Here is a 16593-nt window from a genome sequence, read left to right on the forward strand (position 1 = left end):
TAGTATTGGATGTCTGAACGCTCAACAACAGAATGAGCCGCATTCTTGGATGCTCATCTGAATAGCCCTGCATCGAATCAATATTCAGCTGTTCAAATTTGAGCGCCACACACACACTTTTAATGTGACGTGTGACCGCACCCCAGTATTCTTTTTTTAAAAAAATCACTGCCATGGAGTGCGTGAGCACATGAGCACATAGCCACTAAAAATGTATGGGGAAAAAGAAACCCAAACTGCACTAAGGGGATGGCATGCAACGACTGTGTGAACATGCCAAAGTGCCCCCTGCACGATATACAGGGGCCTCACATGGGAGTGTGCGAATGGGATTTGTCCACTCCATTTTGGGGCAGCATGATTTGAGATGATTGAGATCCCATGATTGAGATCCCATGCGCATAGAGCTGCCCGTCTATACCCAGCCATAGTTAGTAGCAACAAGAACTTTAACAAAGTAAACAAACAGGGAAGCTTCAATTGAGAAGGGGTAGGAAGTATTAACTGGGTTCTAAAGGTAAGTCTTGTGGTAGTGGCAAGTGCCATCAGATCATACCTGATTTATAGCAACCCCATAGGGCCATTCAGATCAGGGCAAGTTAGTCTTTAAGTAGCCCTTTTATATTTGCCAGTTAAACAGCAGAAATGGCAGGTTCCAGGCCCTTCTTCCCAGGGCTTTCCTGGCACAGTCAGTATAACAAGTTTCTACTTTGGAGTTTCAGACTGACAGCAAGAGTTCAGATCCTTTGCTTCAATTTCCCCAAGCTGCTAGTCCTGCAGGCGTCCTCTCCAGTCCCACAGGCCTTTTTCTCCTGCAGTTTCCCACTGAAACTTGTGCTCTCTCCTTTTCAACCCTTTTTCTCTAACCCTCTCTCTCTTTCCCTCAGGAATAAGGCGATGGTTTCTTAGGTCAGAGTCAAGGCTGTTGGGAAATGTAGTCCTTCAGTAATTCCATTACATTAGAAAGCTTCTTAAGCAATGTTTGTGGCTCTCAGTCATGTGAACTTCACCTACCATCTGAAGTGGTACAGTCCAGATGTCAAGTTGCCCTCTTATTAGTTTTCTGTAAGTTGATGTCAGGTCCCAGTCTACGGTGAGTCACACCAGCTCCATCACTACCACCATTTTTTTTCAATTTCAGATTTTTTTTTTGAAGGATAAAGATATCAGGAGGCAGGAGGAAACGAGAAAGTATAGTGCATGTCATGAATGGAAAACCATGCATAGTTTGAGTCAGAATTATCAGCAAACACAAATAGCCAAGTTTGGAAGTATTCCTAGTCTATGTGAATACATCTGAACAGATTTACTTGGGAGTAAGTTGACTGATATTATTTAAAATGTTTATTTCCAGAGAATTGTTCTTAGAATTGCAGTCCAGATCTCTTAGTTATATGGTTCATGATTCAACTCAACTTCTTTTGTGTGGTTGACTGGATTTGAAGAAGGCCCAGGAGGATACTTCTAAAATATCATAAGAATAAATAAGACTGGTGGTGGTGGTGGGAGGGATATAATCAGTTGATATATTTCAAGCTCAGATACATAATTCTTACTATGTGTCAAGCGCCGATATTTCTCAATAAGCAGTCTTTTGTTTTAAATTAAAGCTATTTTATTGTTAGAAACTCAGGAGCTGTACCAAGGATACAAGCCTTGGGGGTGATGACGTACACATGGTTACACAGTTGCTATATAGGATATCATCAAAGATTACCATACAGATGCATGCTTGAGTCATGGGTTCAAAGGTTGCTAAACAACTAGCTATTTTATTACTAAGGAATTTAGGCTATTGGAAACATCAACCATTCTCACAGTATTCTGGGAGAAGATAAGAGTTGTCTGTGTGAACCTGTGGGAGAGGCGACTTGAAAGTAATGCCAGCCAGGCTGTAGCATAAACATCCTTGGGCCAGATGGATTTATTACTTGCCCAATGGTTGTAAATAAGGGGGGAGCAGAAGAGAGCTGGTGACCTGCTCTTTCTCTAGAAGAAGATATGTTATAGAAATAAGCGTGCTTGACACTATGGTAATTAGGAGAGCAATGTCCAAGGCAAAAGTGCCATGGCTTTGTTGATAGCACACAGGATTTTAGTATGGCCATTAGAGATGTTACAGCAGAATTCCAAAGGTGCAATGTTCAACCTAAATTCAATCAGCAAGTCTAGTATTAAAATAGTTAAAATACAAAACTAGAGATTATGGAACAAGTGAGAGGAAATGACCTAAGATAGGAACTGGTTGGGTGTTAACAGGAAAAGGCATAGGCATTTCATGTGAACTGTTTCTACAAGCAGTAAAGATTGAAGCTCTCTGGTCTAGAGCTTAAAAAGCTTCCTCAGAGAAACCAAAACATCTAGAAAGAGGTATGTGTGCCTTTTTCATATTACTATACACTTCCCATTAGAAGCCAAGCAAATTTCTGAAAACATGCAAAATGGATTAGAAGTATTAAATGAAAGTAAAGTGGTCCTCTTTATGACTAACCTCACAGGAAGGTGGTGGCCTCGCAGAAGCAAGGTGTAAAGTAGGTATTTCAGTGACAGGATCCAGGCTTCAAGTGTTTGTGATATAATCCTGATGACTACTTTTAGAACAGTTTTTTTTAACCTCAAGTTGCAACCTGCCTATGGCAACCCTGTGGGGCTTTCAAAGCAAGAGAAGGTGATTTGCATTTGCCTGCCTCCACGTAGCAACCTTACAGTAAAAATGTGTTTGCATTGTCACACGCATACATTTTCCTTAGGATTGAAATCATTGCCTCCCATTCAAATACTTTCCAGAGCCAACCCTGCTTATGTATGCCTTTGTTGAATGTAGGCCTGTGCTGGTAAAGAGGCTCTGGTCCAGTCTTGATTAGCAGACAGCTTTGCTACTAGCTGTCAGTACTTTGCATAGTAAGCAAAGACTTATGAGAAATACATTGAAGGAGCCACCATAACTGCAAGAGGTATTATTATAATGAATGGAGTGAATGAAATGGGGAAGACGAGGAGTGCTGAAGACTGTATTATTGGATTGTAAGACCTTGGCAAACCTTGATGACTATAAGGTAGGAGCTCAGTGATTGCTAGTTATTGAAAAGGCAGATGATACAGAGCTGAAGTGACTGATAACTGGGAAGAGTTAACCAGTGTCTTCCCTGACTGCTGATTGACTTGAAGTGAAAAAGAGCTGAAATTAGGGCTACCAAGCTTCTGCTGGGGGCAGAGTTTCCCCTGGTTTGAGGGCCTCCAACCCACCAGCACGGAGCAGGATCCCTGTCCCCAAAGAGCTCCATCATCACATGATGTGCCTGGCATGATAACATCACCTGGAAGTGACATCATCGCATCAGGCACATCATGCGGGGAATGCTCTAGCATTTGGGTAACCCAGATCCTAGAGTGTCCCTGACGTGATGTGCCCAGTGCAATGGCATCACTTCCAGGTGATGTCATTGTGCCACACATGGGAAAAATCTCCCAACAAAGCCAAGATAGGACTTGGCAACCCTAGCTGAAATCACTGTGAGCTGAACTTAAGCTCCTCATGGGCTGTACAAGGCCCTGCACCCTAGTCAAGAGCTACCTTATTTCTTTGCCTGGCAGGAAAGGAGAATGGTTCCTAGGGCAATAGAGCAATCTTTGTGGGAAGAACTCCTGCTTGTTGAAAAAAAACAATTGTGGCATCTTAGATACCCCTGAGGCCTAGAGCTTGTAAAACTCACTGTGCTGTGACTTGTGCGGGTTAGATTATGAGCAGGACTCTCCCCTTCTATAGGACTCTAACTTGTGCTAGTTGTTAATGAACCATTTCGACATTTTCTTGGATTCTGTAATGTTCTTTGCATTGTTTAATTAAATTGTATTAGAATTTCTGAAACATTGGGTGTGGGACAAAAAGGGGATACATTTAGGTTCTGAAATCTGATGAGATTGGGCTACTCAGATCAGGGTTAGAACAGCACAGATGTTGTCAAAAGAGGCACTCCCCACTCAAAATCACGTTGTTGTGATTGCTCCTGTTTCCCAGCTGAATGAAGACAGAAACACTAATTTTAAATGCTTGACAGAAATTTTGCTGAGAGGAAAAAGGAAGTATTATGAACAGGCAGGGCTGGCGTGTGGGAGTCAGCGACCTAGGTGATTGCCTAGGGCACCATCTTCCAGCAGGGGCAGCAGGCAGGCACCCCCTCCCCACTTGCACCATCCCTGAGCCTCCGACTGGATGCTGAGGGGTTGGAGGAGCTCCCCCAGCCCCTCAGCACCCAGAAAGAATGGCGCTTCCAGTTCTTGGCTCCCTCCAAAGCCCAGAAAGAATGCTTCCAATCCTCAGAGCCCTCCAAACTTGGAGAGCGCCAAGGAGGGGAGGTGCCGTGTATTCTTTCTGGGCGCTGAAGAGTCACTCTCCCCCGCCCCCCAAATATGTGTTTCTGGGCTCCAAACTACCTGTTAGAATGTTGCCTAACTCTAAGATTTGACAAACTTTCTAATCTTTTCCCCCACAAAAAATGGGAAAATAACCAAAACATATAAAGCAGACAGATGGAAATGTTCATCATGCCACTGTGGCCACACAGGATAAAGCAATTTAAAAAAATATCATGTGAGTAAGGTTTCATTATGACAATTATAATTCAAAAGCATTTTAAGGTGGATGCTCAGTTGATATAATTTAGTAGACCTTCCAGTGATGACAGGGGTGTGTGGCATATGCAAATGAGTTTTGCAAATGAGTTTGAGTTTTGGTGTAGTGGTTTAGTAGAGCCAGTTAGGTGTAGTGGTTAAGTGTGCAGACTCTTATCTGGGAGAACTGGGTTTGATTCCCCACTCCTCCACTTGCACATGCTGGCATGGCCTTGGGTCAGCCATAGCTCTGGCAGAGGTTGTCCTTGAAAGGGCAGCTGCTGTGAGAGTCATCTCAGCCCCACCCACCTCACAAGGTGTCTGTTGTGGGGGAGGAGCATAAAGAAGATTGTGAGTCACTCTGAGACTCTGAGATTTGGAGTGGAGGGTGGGATATAAATCCAATATAATCATCATCTTCTTTTTTTTTGCTAATGAGCTCTGGCACCTCTTTTTCTACAAAATGACCCCTGACTATGAACATGCATTTTTTATGCGTGGCTGGGTGTCAACCCATGCTGTTAAGAAGCTTAAGAACAGTGACTGAGCACATACACTGTAGGAGGAAGATATCTGGAACAAGCTTTAAGGATTTCATTAGTAGGAATGAAGATTGGGGTCTAACAGTACCTAGAGTTATAACTCTTCTAAACCCATAGATTCCAATGGACTTAAAAGGTGTAACTTTGCTTAGGATGGCACTGTAAGATCCTGGCATGGCCTTGTTGTTGAGTAGGTAACAATGGGCTCGTTGAACCAATGGTGTGGCTCAGGATGGAGCAGTTATGTGTATCCTAATTTACTTATTCTGTTCCATAGGGTGCTGTAGTAAAAATGTGTCTATAGTAGGGTTGCAGAGGGGGGTGGAGGGAACTGTCTGCTGGGCACTCCATTATTCCCTATAGAGACAATTCCCATGGAGTATAATGGAGAATTGATCTGTGGGTATCTGGGACTCTGGGGGAGGCTGTTTTTTGAGGTAGAGACATCAAATTTGCAGCACAGCATCTGATGCCCCTTCTCAAAAGTCCCTACAAGTTTCAAAAAGATTGGACCAGGGAGTCCAATTCTATGAGCCCCAAAGAAAGGTACCTCTATTCTTCATTATTTCCACTTGAGGGAAGGCATTTAAAAGGTGTATGGTCTCTTTAAATGTAATGGCCAGAACTCCCTTTGGAGTTCAATTATGCTTGTCACAACCTTGCTCCTGGCTCCACCCCCAAAGTTTCCAGATATTTATTGAATTGAACTTGGCAACCCTAGTCTAAAGTGTCACAATCCTAAATTTTCCTTCGGATTGAAATTTCCCCATCAGATTTTGGCTTTAATTTATTTAGTTGCCTCAAAATGAAAGTTCTTTCATGTTCTGCTTGGTGCTACAATATTTGAAGCTATTGCAAACTATTCTAGAATCTTGATCTAAAACAAGCCTGTATAAATCAAGCCATTGCCTAGCTCTTTGTGGAGATCTAGGGCTTGACATGACTTCAGTCTCAGATCTGAAACCTGTTCTCAAAACCAGGATTCAGAATTTGAGCACTTGAAGTAATTCTCAGTATGAGTGTGCAGGAGAACCAGGTTCATTTAGATACCAATCACAGGAGAACATCTACCTTGTGCTCTGGGATCTGCAACCTTTAGAATGTATGCACATGTTCTGTTGCTTTATGTTCCTTTATAGAAAAAGAAGTGTAGATGCTTTTGAACATTTCCATCTGCTTAACACAAGGCTAATACCACTGTCAGAAGAAAGGGTGCTAATATATTTACCAACAGGCCTTAAAAATAATCTAACCAGGCCACCAATGTGAATTTTATGGATTGCCTGCAGCTGGCAGCGATAGCTCCTAGGCTGCTTTGGCAAATTTTGCTCCCCTGGAGAGGGAAGAGAGGATCTCGGCCTGTTTGGGCACGAATTTCAGGGGGCGGGGCTTGACTGTGTTAACGGCCAAGCCTCTGCTTCCCCGTGCAGTCAGTTTTGTTGATCGGGCCTGGCTGGGAGCGTGTTGAGACACTCCGTGGGAGAGACCTGTGAGGCACGTCGGGTCTGTGCTGTTGGGTCCTGGGGTTGCTTTCTGCAGCGCTGGGGGCTGTTCTGGAGGCTTTCGGAGAATGGAGTCTTCACTTGCAGGCTGTGTATGCTGGGGGGGGCTGCCTTTATTGCCTGGTTGGGGGACCATGTCCCTGTGGGAGCCGTTTGAGGCTCCTGCCTTAATTCTTTGGGGGCTGCCTCTATTCCCCGGTGGGAGCTGTGTTAATGTGGAGAGCCCTTTGAAACTCCTGCAGCTTTTCAAGGGGGGTAATTGTGGGAGCTGTTTCCAAATTTTTTCCCCGTGGGGAGCCGTGTTGTGACTTGGGGGCTGTTTTCAATTTTTTCCCCGTGGGTGCTTTGTGACATTTGGGGGCGCTCTCTATTTTTTCCCCTTGGGAGCTGTGTGGTATTTGAGGGCTGTTTCTATTTTTTCCCCTTGGGGAGCTGTGTTGTATTTGGGGGCTCTTTCTATTTTTTCTCCGAGTTGTTTGAGGCTCGTGCACCTCCTTAAGGCGGCGGCCATTTCTTAGAAGGATCTTCTTGTTGTACTGCGGCAGCCATTTTGGGTCACCTTTTTCCTTAGGGGAGGGTGGCCATTTTAAGTAACACCTCTGTGGAGACCATTTTGTGGGTCTGCTTGCTGGGTGTTATTTGCCCTTTAAGTGGTGTAGTTATTCTTCAGAGCAAGGATGTCAGGAAAAAAGGGGGCTGGCAAGTCAAAGGGCAAGCAACCTGCGCCAAAGGCCCCTAAGGCCCCTGCCAAGACGCCTCCACCTCTGTTTTCGTCATCTGACGACGAAGGTGATGAGGAGGTTTATATGAATATTGTGCAGAGGCTTTGAGCGCTGGAGGAGGCGTCTGGTTTGCCTCCTGTTGAAGGGGTCATGGTAGAAGGGGTGACCAAAAGGGCGATCCAAGCAAATGTTTTAACCCGGCTGTCTATGCTTGAGGGCAGGTCTGGTGCGCTCTTCACTGGTATCAGTGGTTCAGATGGTGGAGCGGGCCTGTCGACAGGAGCTGCTGGAACGGGGTCATCGTTGGTTCCTGCTGGATTTGCTGGTAAGGCTGGTGAGTTTTCTCAAGCTTTTGCTGTGTCTGCCTGGTCTTGGGGGCCTTGGGGGCAGGCTTCGCTTGCTGGACAGGCCTTCTCGACTGTGGGAGCAGGGTGCCCTTCTCCCTCTGGTGCCAGCCAGTTGTCCAACTGGGCTTGGCCAGCTGGGCAGTGTGGCCCTTATGGTGCTTGGCCGGGGGTGGGGCAACATGGTTTGGCAGGTTCCTTTATGGGGAGTTGGGGTCCACCATCCCCTTATGGGGCGGTTCCGTTTACCGCCTTACCGTTTGGGGATGTGGCTCTGCCTTTTGGGGACCATTTGTTGCCTGCAACTAGGGAAAAAATTTTAAAGGGAGAGTATGTAGATATCTTCTCTCTCCTTTTTCGGGAGCTGGAGAAAAAGGATAAGGAAGATTTAGATGAGAGAAAAAAAGAAAAACTAAAAAAGCGGAAGGTGAAGCGGACCTGGGCTAATTGGCTTCCGGGGTTTTTTATCTATGCTGGGGTGATTGCACGGGCTCAGCCATGGAGGGCAGCTTCCCTTATACAATACATGGATATAATTTATAAGGGGTACTCGGCCTTTAGTGGGCCCGCCTGGCTGCAGTATGATGAGGAGTTCAGGATGAGGACTGCCTTGTACCCTTCGCTGCAGTGGGACCGCATTCACCAACCGCTGTGGCTGCAGGTTATGTCTCCGGCGTGGCCAAATTTAGGTGACCGCTCTGATAGCAGTCATTTGGTTGCTAAGTCTGGTGCAGGCTTTTCAACTTCGGCAAGTTCTTCCCGCAGTTCTGCGGGGCAGGCGGTTCAACCCCACCTGCTTTGTTGGGAGTTCAGTTCACAGGGAGTGTGTAATTGAAAGGCCTGCCAGTTTAAGCACCAATGCCCCATGTGCGGTGGGCCTCACTCATTTAATAACTGTCCGAAGGTCTGGGGGTCCAAGAGCCATAAGAAGCCAGGAAGTGGGGGAGGAAACAATCATTTGGGAAAAGGGGCCCAGCCCGATAAGGGTGGGTTCTCTTGAGCACTGGCTATCTAGGTACCCAAGAAGGGATGATAGTGGCTATCTGTTAAACGGTTTTAAGTTTGGGTTTAGGATCCCTTTTCAGGGGACCCGGATTCTGTTTATGTCAGGGAATCTTAGTTCAGTTAAGGGGTTAGAGCAGGTCGTTAAAGATAAAATTGCCAAAGAGTTGGCTGAGGGTAGGATTTTGAGCCCTTTTTCACACACCCCTGTGTGTGACCTTAGGGTTTCCCCCTTAGGGGTGGTTCCTAAAAAAGTGCCTGGTGAATTTCGTTTGATTCACCATCTTTCCTTCCCCAAAGGGAAGTCTGTTAATGATGGGATTCCTGAGTACTTATGCTCCATCAGGTATACCAGCTTCCGCCAGGCCGTTGCCGTGGTACGACGCTGTGGGGTGGGTGCAGAGTTGGCAAAATGTGATATTAAATCTGCATTTCGCCTTTTACCAGTTCATCCTGCGGACTTTGAGCTCTCGGGCTTTGCTTTTGAGGGCCAATTTTACATGGACAGAGCATTGGCAATGGGCTGCTCTGTATCGTGTTCAGCTTTTGAGTGTTTCAGCACATTCTTGGAATGGGCTGTGCACAAGAAAGTGGGTTTGCAGGATGTCATTCATTATTTGGACGACTACTGTTTTGTAGGTCCAGTAGGGATGGGGTGTTGTGCTTGGCTGCTGTCTGGCTTTATGGAGCTGGCTGCAGAGCTGGGGGTTCCTCTGGCTAAGGAGAAAACGGAGGGTCTGGCTCAAAAATGGATCTTTTTGGGGATCGAGCTCGACACTCTTGTGCAGCTGTCTAGAATCCCTTTGCAGAAAACATTAGATTTAAGGAACAGGGTTATTCTTTTCTTAGTAAGAGGAAGGCCACCCTGCACGAGTTGCAGCAGCTAGTCGGCCACCTTAACTTTGCTTGCAAAGTGGTTGCTCCAGATTGCTTCCATTGTAGGCTATGTGATGCTATGGCAGGCCTCCACTTGCCGCAGCATAGCACATGAGTTACCAGCAGCATGAGGGATGATTTGCGGGTTTGGTGGGAGTTTTTGGAGTCCTTCAATGGGGTCTCATTTTGGAGAGAAGACATGAGGCTTGAAGCCGAGCTCCAGGTCATGTCTGATGCTGCTGGGTCTTTGGGTTTTGGAGTCTATTTCCACGGACATTGGTGCGTTGATGGTTGGCCAGACTCCTGGATTCAGGTAGGTGTGAACCGAGATCTTACGTTTCTCGAGTTTTTCCCTATTCATGGTTTGACTGTGGGAGAAGGATATGACTAATCGCACAGTTCATTTTTGGTGTGATAACATGGCAGTAGTCCATGTCATTAATTTCCTTTCATCCAAATCACAGCAGGTTATGAGGTTGGTGAGGGCCTTCACTCTGTGTTGTTTAAGGCTTAACATTGTTTTTCGCCAAGCATGTTCCGGGGGTGAATAACGGGATGGCTGACACTCTTTCTCGCAAACAGATGGAGAGATTTCGTCAGTTGGCCCCCGATGCCAATTGAGACCCAGTGCCAATGCACTTGGAGCTATGGCTGATTGGAGAGCCGAAGCCTGCAGAGTGATAGGTCTAGCCATTGCGCCCAGCACCACGAAGTCTTATGAACGTGCTGTGCGGCAGTTTGACGACTTTAGGGCTGAGGTAGGGTATTGCATTGTTTGGCCCCTCCCGGTGGAGCAGCTGCTCCACTACTTTGTTTCCCTGCAAGGTAAGGGATTGGCTGTGTGATCTATTAGGGGGCGCCTGGCTGGGTTGGCATTTGCTAGTAAGGTGCTGGGTTATAGGGAAGAAACAGCTGGTTTTCGTCTTCGAAAGATGCTGGAAGGATGTGCCAGAGAAGTTGGTTCTAGGCCCGATACACGGAAACCTATTTCCCCTCTGATTCTGAGGGGCCTGAAGAGGGTTTGGGGCTCGGTGTCCGCTTCATTTTTTGAGACTGCTTTGTTTCACGCTGCATCCCTAATAGCCTTTTTCAGGGCTCTTAGAGTCAGTGAGCTGGTGGCAGGGTCCAGGAACAATGTTTCTGGCAATGCTTTGATGTTAAGCGACCTGAGGTTAGCTGAGGGTAAGGTGGTTATTACAGCCCATCACTCTAAGACTGACCAGGGTCAAAAAGGAACTGTGTTGGAACTGGGTGTTTGTTCTGAGTTAGAGTTGTGCCCTGTTTCTGCTGTGGCTGCTTATTTGGCAGTTCGGGGGCCTGGGGAAGGGTTCTTGTTTTGTCACAGCAATGGTAGTCTGCTCACAAAGCACCAGTTTTCGACTGTGATGTCTCGGGCTTTAGGTAAGCTGGGGTTGTTGGGGGTGTGGTTTGGTACCCACACTTTTAGGATTGGTGCCGCTTCTACAGCTGCTGCCCTGGGGTATCCTTCATCCTCCATTCAGCGTTTAGGCTGCTGGCGTTCTTCGGCCTACAAATCTTACGTTCGACTTTTGCTCAGTACCTAGGTTGGCTGGTTGGTTGAATTGTTATTGGTTATGTTCTTGTTTGACTGTTTTTTATTTTTAGATGCTGTTGTTCCTGGCCAGAGGAGCCGAGTTCTCGTCTGTGGCCATAGTCATGTGTTTTGGGCTGCACATCAGGCGCGGAGAACTTCGGTCGGCTCTCAGCTGGGGCTCAGCCAACATGTTTGTATCGAGTGGCGGGGGCGCCGGGGCCTTCAGTGGCTGGGCCTGCTGCCTTTGTTATTCCATGGGGGTTTAGGCTTACCTCCTCAGGTTTTAATTATTCACCTGGGAGGCAATGATCTTGGGGTAGTTAAAGGCAAAGCATTAGTCTGGCAGGCCCCTGATGATTTTCGGTATATTAAGGAGCATTGGCCAGAGACCACGATAGTTTGGTCCACCATGATTCCTCTCCTTGTTTGGCGCAGTGCTTGGAACCCTGCTGCCATTGAGAGGGCCCGGTATAAAGCCAACAAGGAAATTAGGAAGGCTCTGGAAGCTGGGTTGGGCCACTTTTTGCCCCATCCAGATATCTCTACTGAGTTTCCCAACCTCTACAGAGGGGATGGGGTACATTTCTCAGAAAAGGGTAATATGCTTTTCTTGAGAGATTTACGGCAGGGGTTGCAAGTGGCTTTGGGCCTCCCAGTGGATGCTAAGCCCTAAGTAGAGACTTGGTCTTAGTAGTGGCAGGTTTTACTGGGTTAGGGTACTTTGCGGCTAGGGGAGGACCATGAAGCAACCCCCCCTTTTGGGGAGTGTTGGGGTCTGTCATAAGCAACCTTGGGGTTTGATGACCCGGCTTGGGGAAAATGCAGACTGTCCTGGAGGCTCAACTAGATGGTGCCTTTCATTGAGACGTGCGTCTGATGGTTGGGCCTTCTAGGGCGGGCCTCCCTGCTGGGCTGGCCTGGCAGGAGCTGTGTCTCACAGCTCCATCTGGGGGCTGGGTCTCTTGCCCGTTAGTGGCAGGGGAGCAGTCTGTTGAGACCCCTAGCCCTGACCAGGCCGCTCTTTTGGGTGCCCTTGCCGTTTTGGTTATTATGATCAATAATGTGGCCCTTAGTTGTACCAAAACCTTGTGTCCGACTCTTCATTCTGATCTTGGGGGGCAATTTCCAGCTGGATTCTGTTAAGGGGGAAAATATCAGATTGGAGGACTATATAGTACACCACGTTAAACTTTACATAGTATATCTTTCATAAAGGTGGACTACATTTCCATGACTTCAGTGTTGGTGGATCAGTGCTATTCTACGGACAATCTCAGTAACCATTTAAGAGGGTCTCAGTCTTGTGCTCCAACTTGCGCTGTCAAAGAGATTGAGAAATTTTTGGAATAGGTTTTGAAGGACTTGTATGAATATGCATGTGACTAAGAATTGGATTTGTTTCTGTGGAATATTATGGATTACTTCTTTATGTTGGAATTGTACAAGTGTGTGGGATTGCATACAAGTGTGTATGTCTTATGGAGCGAAGGGACGATAGGACGTACCTTCCTCCGTCTCCGATCCCGGCGCTTCCCCCGCGCCTGCCTGCTTTGCGAGCTCCGGCTGCGGAGGGGGCGGCGTGCTTCCTCCGTGCCTGTCTGCCTGGCTCCAGCTCTGATGCTTAAAGCAAGTGCCGGGACTGGAGGGTGGAGGGAGCAATCCTGGCACTTGCTGTAAGCATCAGAGCTGGAGCCAGGCAGACAGGCACGGAGGAAGCACGCTGCCCCCTCTGTAGCTGGCGCTCGCGAAGCACTGGGTTTGCGGTGGGGGCAGCGTGGAGTGATCCCAGCACTTGCTGGAAGCAGAGCTGCAGCCAGGCAGGCAGGCGTGGGGGAAGCACCGGGATCGGAGGCGGAGGCAGCGGATCGCCCCCCAGGAGGAAGGTGCGTCCTATGGTCCGGAGCGCCTTATGGACCGAAAAATACAGTATATCACAAGAAAAAAAAATTATGTAATTGCACAAGAAGAAACCTGTGAGGAATAACCTACTCATTTTAATAGATCCAGGTGGGCAGCTGTGTTGGTCTGAAGCAGTAGAATGAATTTTGAGTCCCGTGGCACCTTTTAAGACCAACCAAGTTGTATTCAAGATATGAGCTTTCGTGTCTGAGGAAGGGTGTAAGCTTTCATGTCTGAGGAAGTGTGTGTGCACACGAAAGCTCACACCTTGAATAAAATGTATTGGTCTTAAAGGTGCCACTGGACTCAAAATTTGTTCTGCTACTCATTTTAATGCACTGAAGTGAGAGTTGGGTCCATTCTTTGGGCCACTTGTGGACATTTTTAACAAGTATTGAGGTAAAACATATGGCTACAAATTTGTTTGAACCCTGAATGCAGTCTGTGAAACCCTAGTAAGTATCTCAACATTATGTCCACATGCAACCTAGCAAGTTCAGAAGTAGGATATAGACAACTGGACACACAGAAAGTGCTTGTGTTTTTCTCTAGAAATACTTTGTACCATGATCTGATAAAATGAGTTTGACTTACAAAAACTTATATTTGGAATTTCTTTAACTGGACTTGAATTTTATTCTACTAATACCCATCTGGAAGCATATTTGTACCATTATACATTCGATATCTATCTATCTATCTATCTATCTATCTATCTATCTATCTATCTATCTATCTATCTATCTATCTATCTATCTATCTATCTGTCTGTCTGTCTGTCTGTCTGTCTGTCTGTCTGTCTGTCTGTCTGTCTGTCTGTCTGTCTGTCTGTCTGTCTGTCTGTCTGTCTAATACATATATGTGCACAGTTATTAGGGTTGCCAACCTTCAAGTAGGACCTGGAGATTGGAATTTACAACTGATTTTCAGACTACAGAGATTAGTTCTGCTGGAGAAAATGGAGTCTTGGTCATTAGACCCTACAGCATTATACTCCACTGAGGTACTACCCCTTCCCAAACCCTGCCCTCTCAAGAGTCCATCACTTAATCTCCAGGAATTTCCCAACCCTCATACAAATGACTTCTCTGACACACATATACACATACCTGTTCACCCACATACCACACACACATCACTCATACATGCAGGGCCAGCCCAAGGGCAGATGGCGCCCTAGGCAGCCTTGCTGCCTGCCATCCCCCCGCACCCTGCCACTCCCAAGGTGCCTCCCCTCCCTCCCAATTTTAATGCCCGGGGAAATGGAAGTGAAGCGCTGGCACCCATGGCTCTTTCAAGACCACCCCCAGCTGATTGGCAGGAAAAGCCACCGCCAGCTCCTATGCTGGCCTTCCAGCACTCTCAGCACTTTCAGTTCTGGGGCAGTGGGGGGGGGGGGGAAGGACAGCAAACCGCTTAAAAAAGCAGAGGCCGCTGCCACTGCCTCCTCCCCACTTCGCTCCAACATGATCCAGGGAGGAAGTGGCGGCTGCCACTTTTTCAGCGGTTCACTGTCCTTCCCACCACCGCCCCAGTGCTGAAAGTGCTGAGAATGCCAGAAGGCTGGCATAGGAGCCGCCAATCAGTGCTTCACTGCCAGTTCCCTGGGCAGTAAAAATTGGGTGGATGGGAGGGGAGGGAACTAGAGATTTGCCAAGGGGGTGGGGACGAGGGCCAATTTTGGCACCCCTGTCTTGCCGACGCCCTAAGAAAATGCCTAGTTTGCCTAGTGGGTGGGCTGGCCATGCATACATGCTATGTTCTCACACTACTTGTGATTGTGCTCTTTCCTTCCAAACTGAGAGCCAGTTTGGTGTAGTGGCTAATTAGTGCCATTGACAGAGCTGAAGAGCTTGGGGGTATTCCTGGATACCTCTTTATCTATGGAGGCCCAAGTTGCCATCACTGCAAAGGCTGCCTTTTCCCATCTATGATGGGCCTGACAGTTGGCCCCCTACCTTACTCATGATCTAGCCACAGTGATTCATGCAATGGTCACCTCCAGATTAGACTATTGTAACTCTCTCTATGTGGGGCATGACCCTGCTCTGGAAACTCCAGCAGGTGCAGAACGCTTCAGCCCGGTTATTAGCATCAAGGCCTATACATGCGCGGATTCACCCGGTGCTGCGCAAACTGCACTGCAAGTACCAGATAAATTTCAGGGTGCTGGTCCTTACCTTTAAGGCGCTTCATGGTCTGTGGCCTTCATATCTCTGAGACCACCTCTCCCCATACAAGCCCTTCTGGGCTCTGAGGTCAGCTGCACAACATCTTCTTGTGATCCCTGGTCCTAAGGATGCCCTACTAGTTTCAACGAGGACCAGGGCCTTTTTGGTCTGGGCCTCTACCTGGTGGAATGAGCTCCTGCTGGAGATCTGGGCCCTGCGGGACTTATCCAAGTTTCACAGGCAGGGCCAGCCCAATGCCCTGAGGCGCACTAGGTAGACTTGCTGCCTGGCACCCCTCCAAAGTGCCCCCCATGGCTCCCCCCCCCCGCGGCTCCGCGCAGAGACAAAAGAGACATAAAAGGCAAAACACGTAGGCGTGAGCTGCAAAGCCGGCAAAGCTTACTTTTAGCCGGTGAGCAGGGGGAAGGGAGTGAGCGGAGTGCTGCCACTTTTAGCAGCAGCGGGCAAGCGGGCAGAGCACCGGGGGTGGGTGGGTTGGATGCCGCACTGGGGGGGCGGCCGCGGCCCGGAGGGGGCTAGTGGCGGCAGTGGTGGGGGGAGGAAGGCAAGCTAAGCGCTTGACTGTGGCACCGGAGGGGGGGCGAGAGCCCAATTTGCTGCCCCCGCCTCTTGGCACCCTAGGCAACTGCCTCATTTGCCTACTGGGCGAGCCAGCCCTGTTCACAGGGCCTGTATGATGGAGCTCTTCTGTCAGGCTTTTAATTGATCCAGCAGGTGTCCCCTGAAGTCATCACTTTCCCCAGTACCTTACTACCTAGGTGCTCAAGTTATTCTGAATACTACCAGCCTATATGTGGCTTTATGACTTGCTGCCAATGACATGGATCATGGTTTTGATCTAATTTGATAATTTTGTAATTATGATATTGTTCAGCTTGGATGTGGTTTATTTAATCTTGCTGTAAAGTTTTTAATATTGTAAACCGCCCTGAGCCCACTTGCAGGATAGGGCGGGGTATACATGAAAAATTAAATTAAATTAAGTGCACGGACTCTTATCTGGGAGAACTTGGTTTGATTCTCCACTCCTCCACTTGCAGCTGCCGGAATGGTTTTGGGTCAGCTATAGCTCTCATAGGAATTGTCTTTGAAAGAGCAGCTGCTGTAAGAGCTCTCTCGGCCCCACCTACCTCACAGGGTGTCTGCTGTGTATGTGGGGGGGGGGAAGGTAAAGGAGATTGTGACTGCTCTGAGACTCTGAGATTCAGAGTATAGGGCAGGATATAATTCCAATATCATCTTCTTCTTCCTTCTATGAACTTCTTTTCAGTAACACCTCAAAGCCTCTCCTCCTCCTAGCGCCTCCTTGTTTGTAGCTGCATGCTTTAGATATCAAATGTCAAGAACC

The sequence above is a fragment of the Heteronotia binoei genome, chromosome 5 (assembly GCF_032191835.1).
Source record: "Heteronotia binoei isolate CCM8104 ecotype False Entrance Well chromosome 5, APGP_CSIRO_Hbin_v1, whole genome shotgun sequence".
Lineage (NCBI taxonomy): Eukaryota > Metazoa > Chordata > Lepidosauria > Squamata > Gekkonidae > Heteronotia > Heteronotia binoei.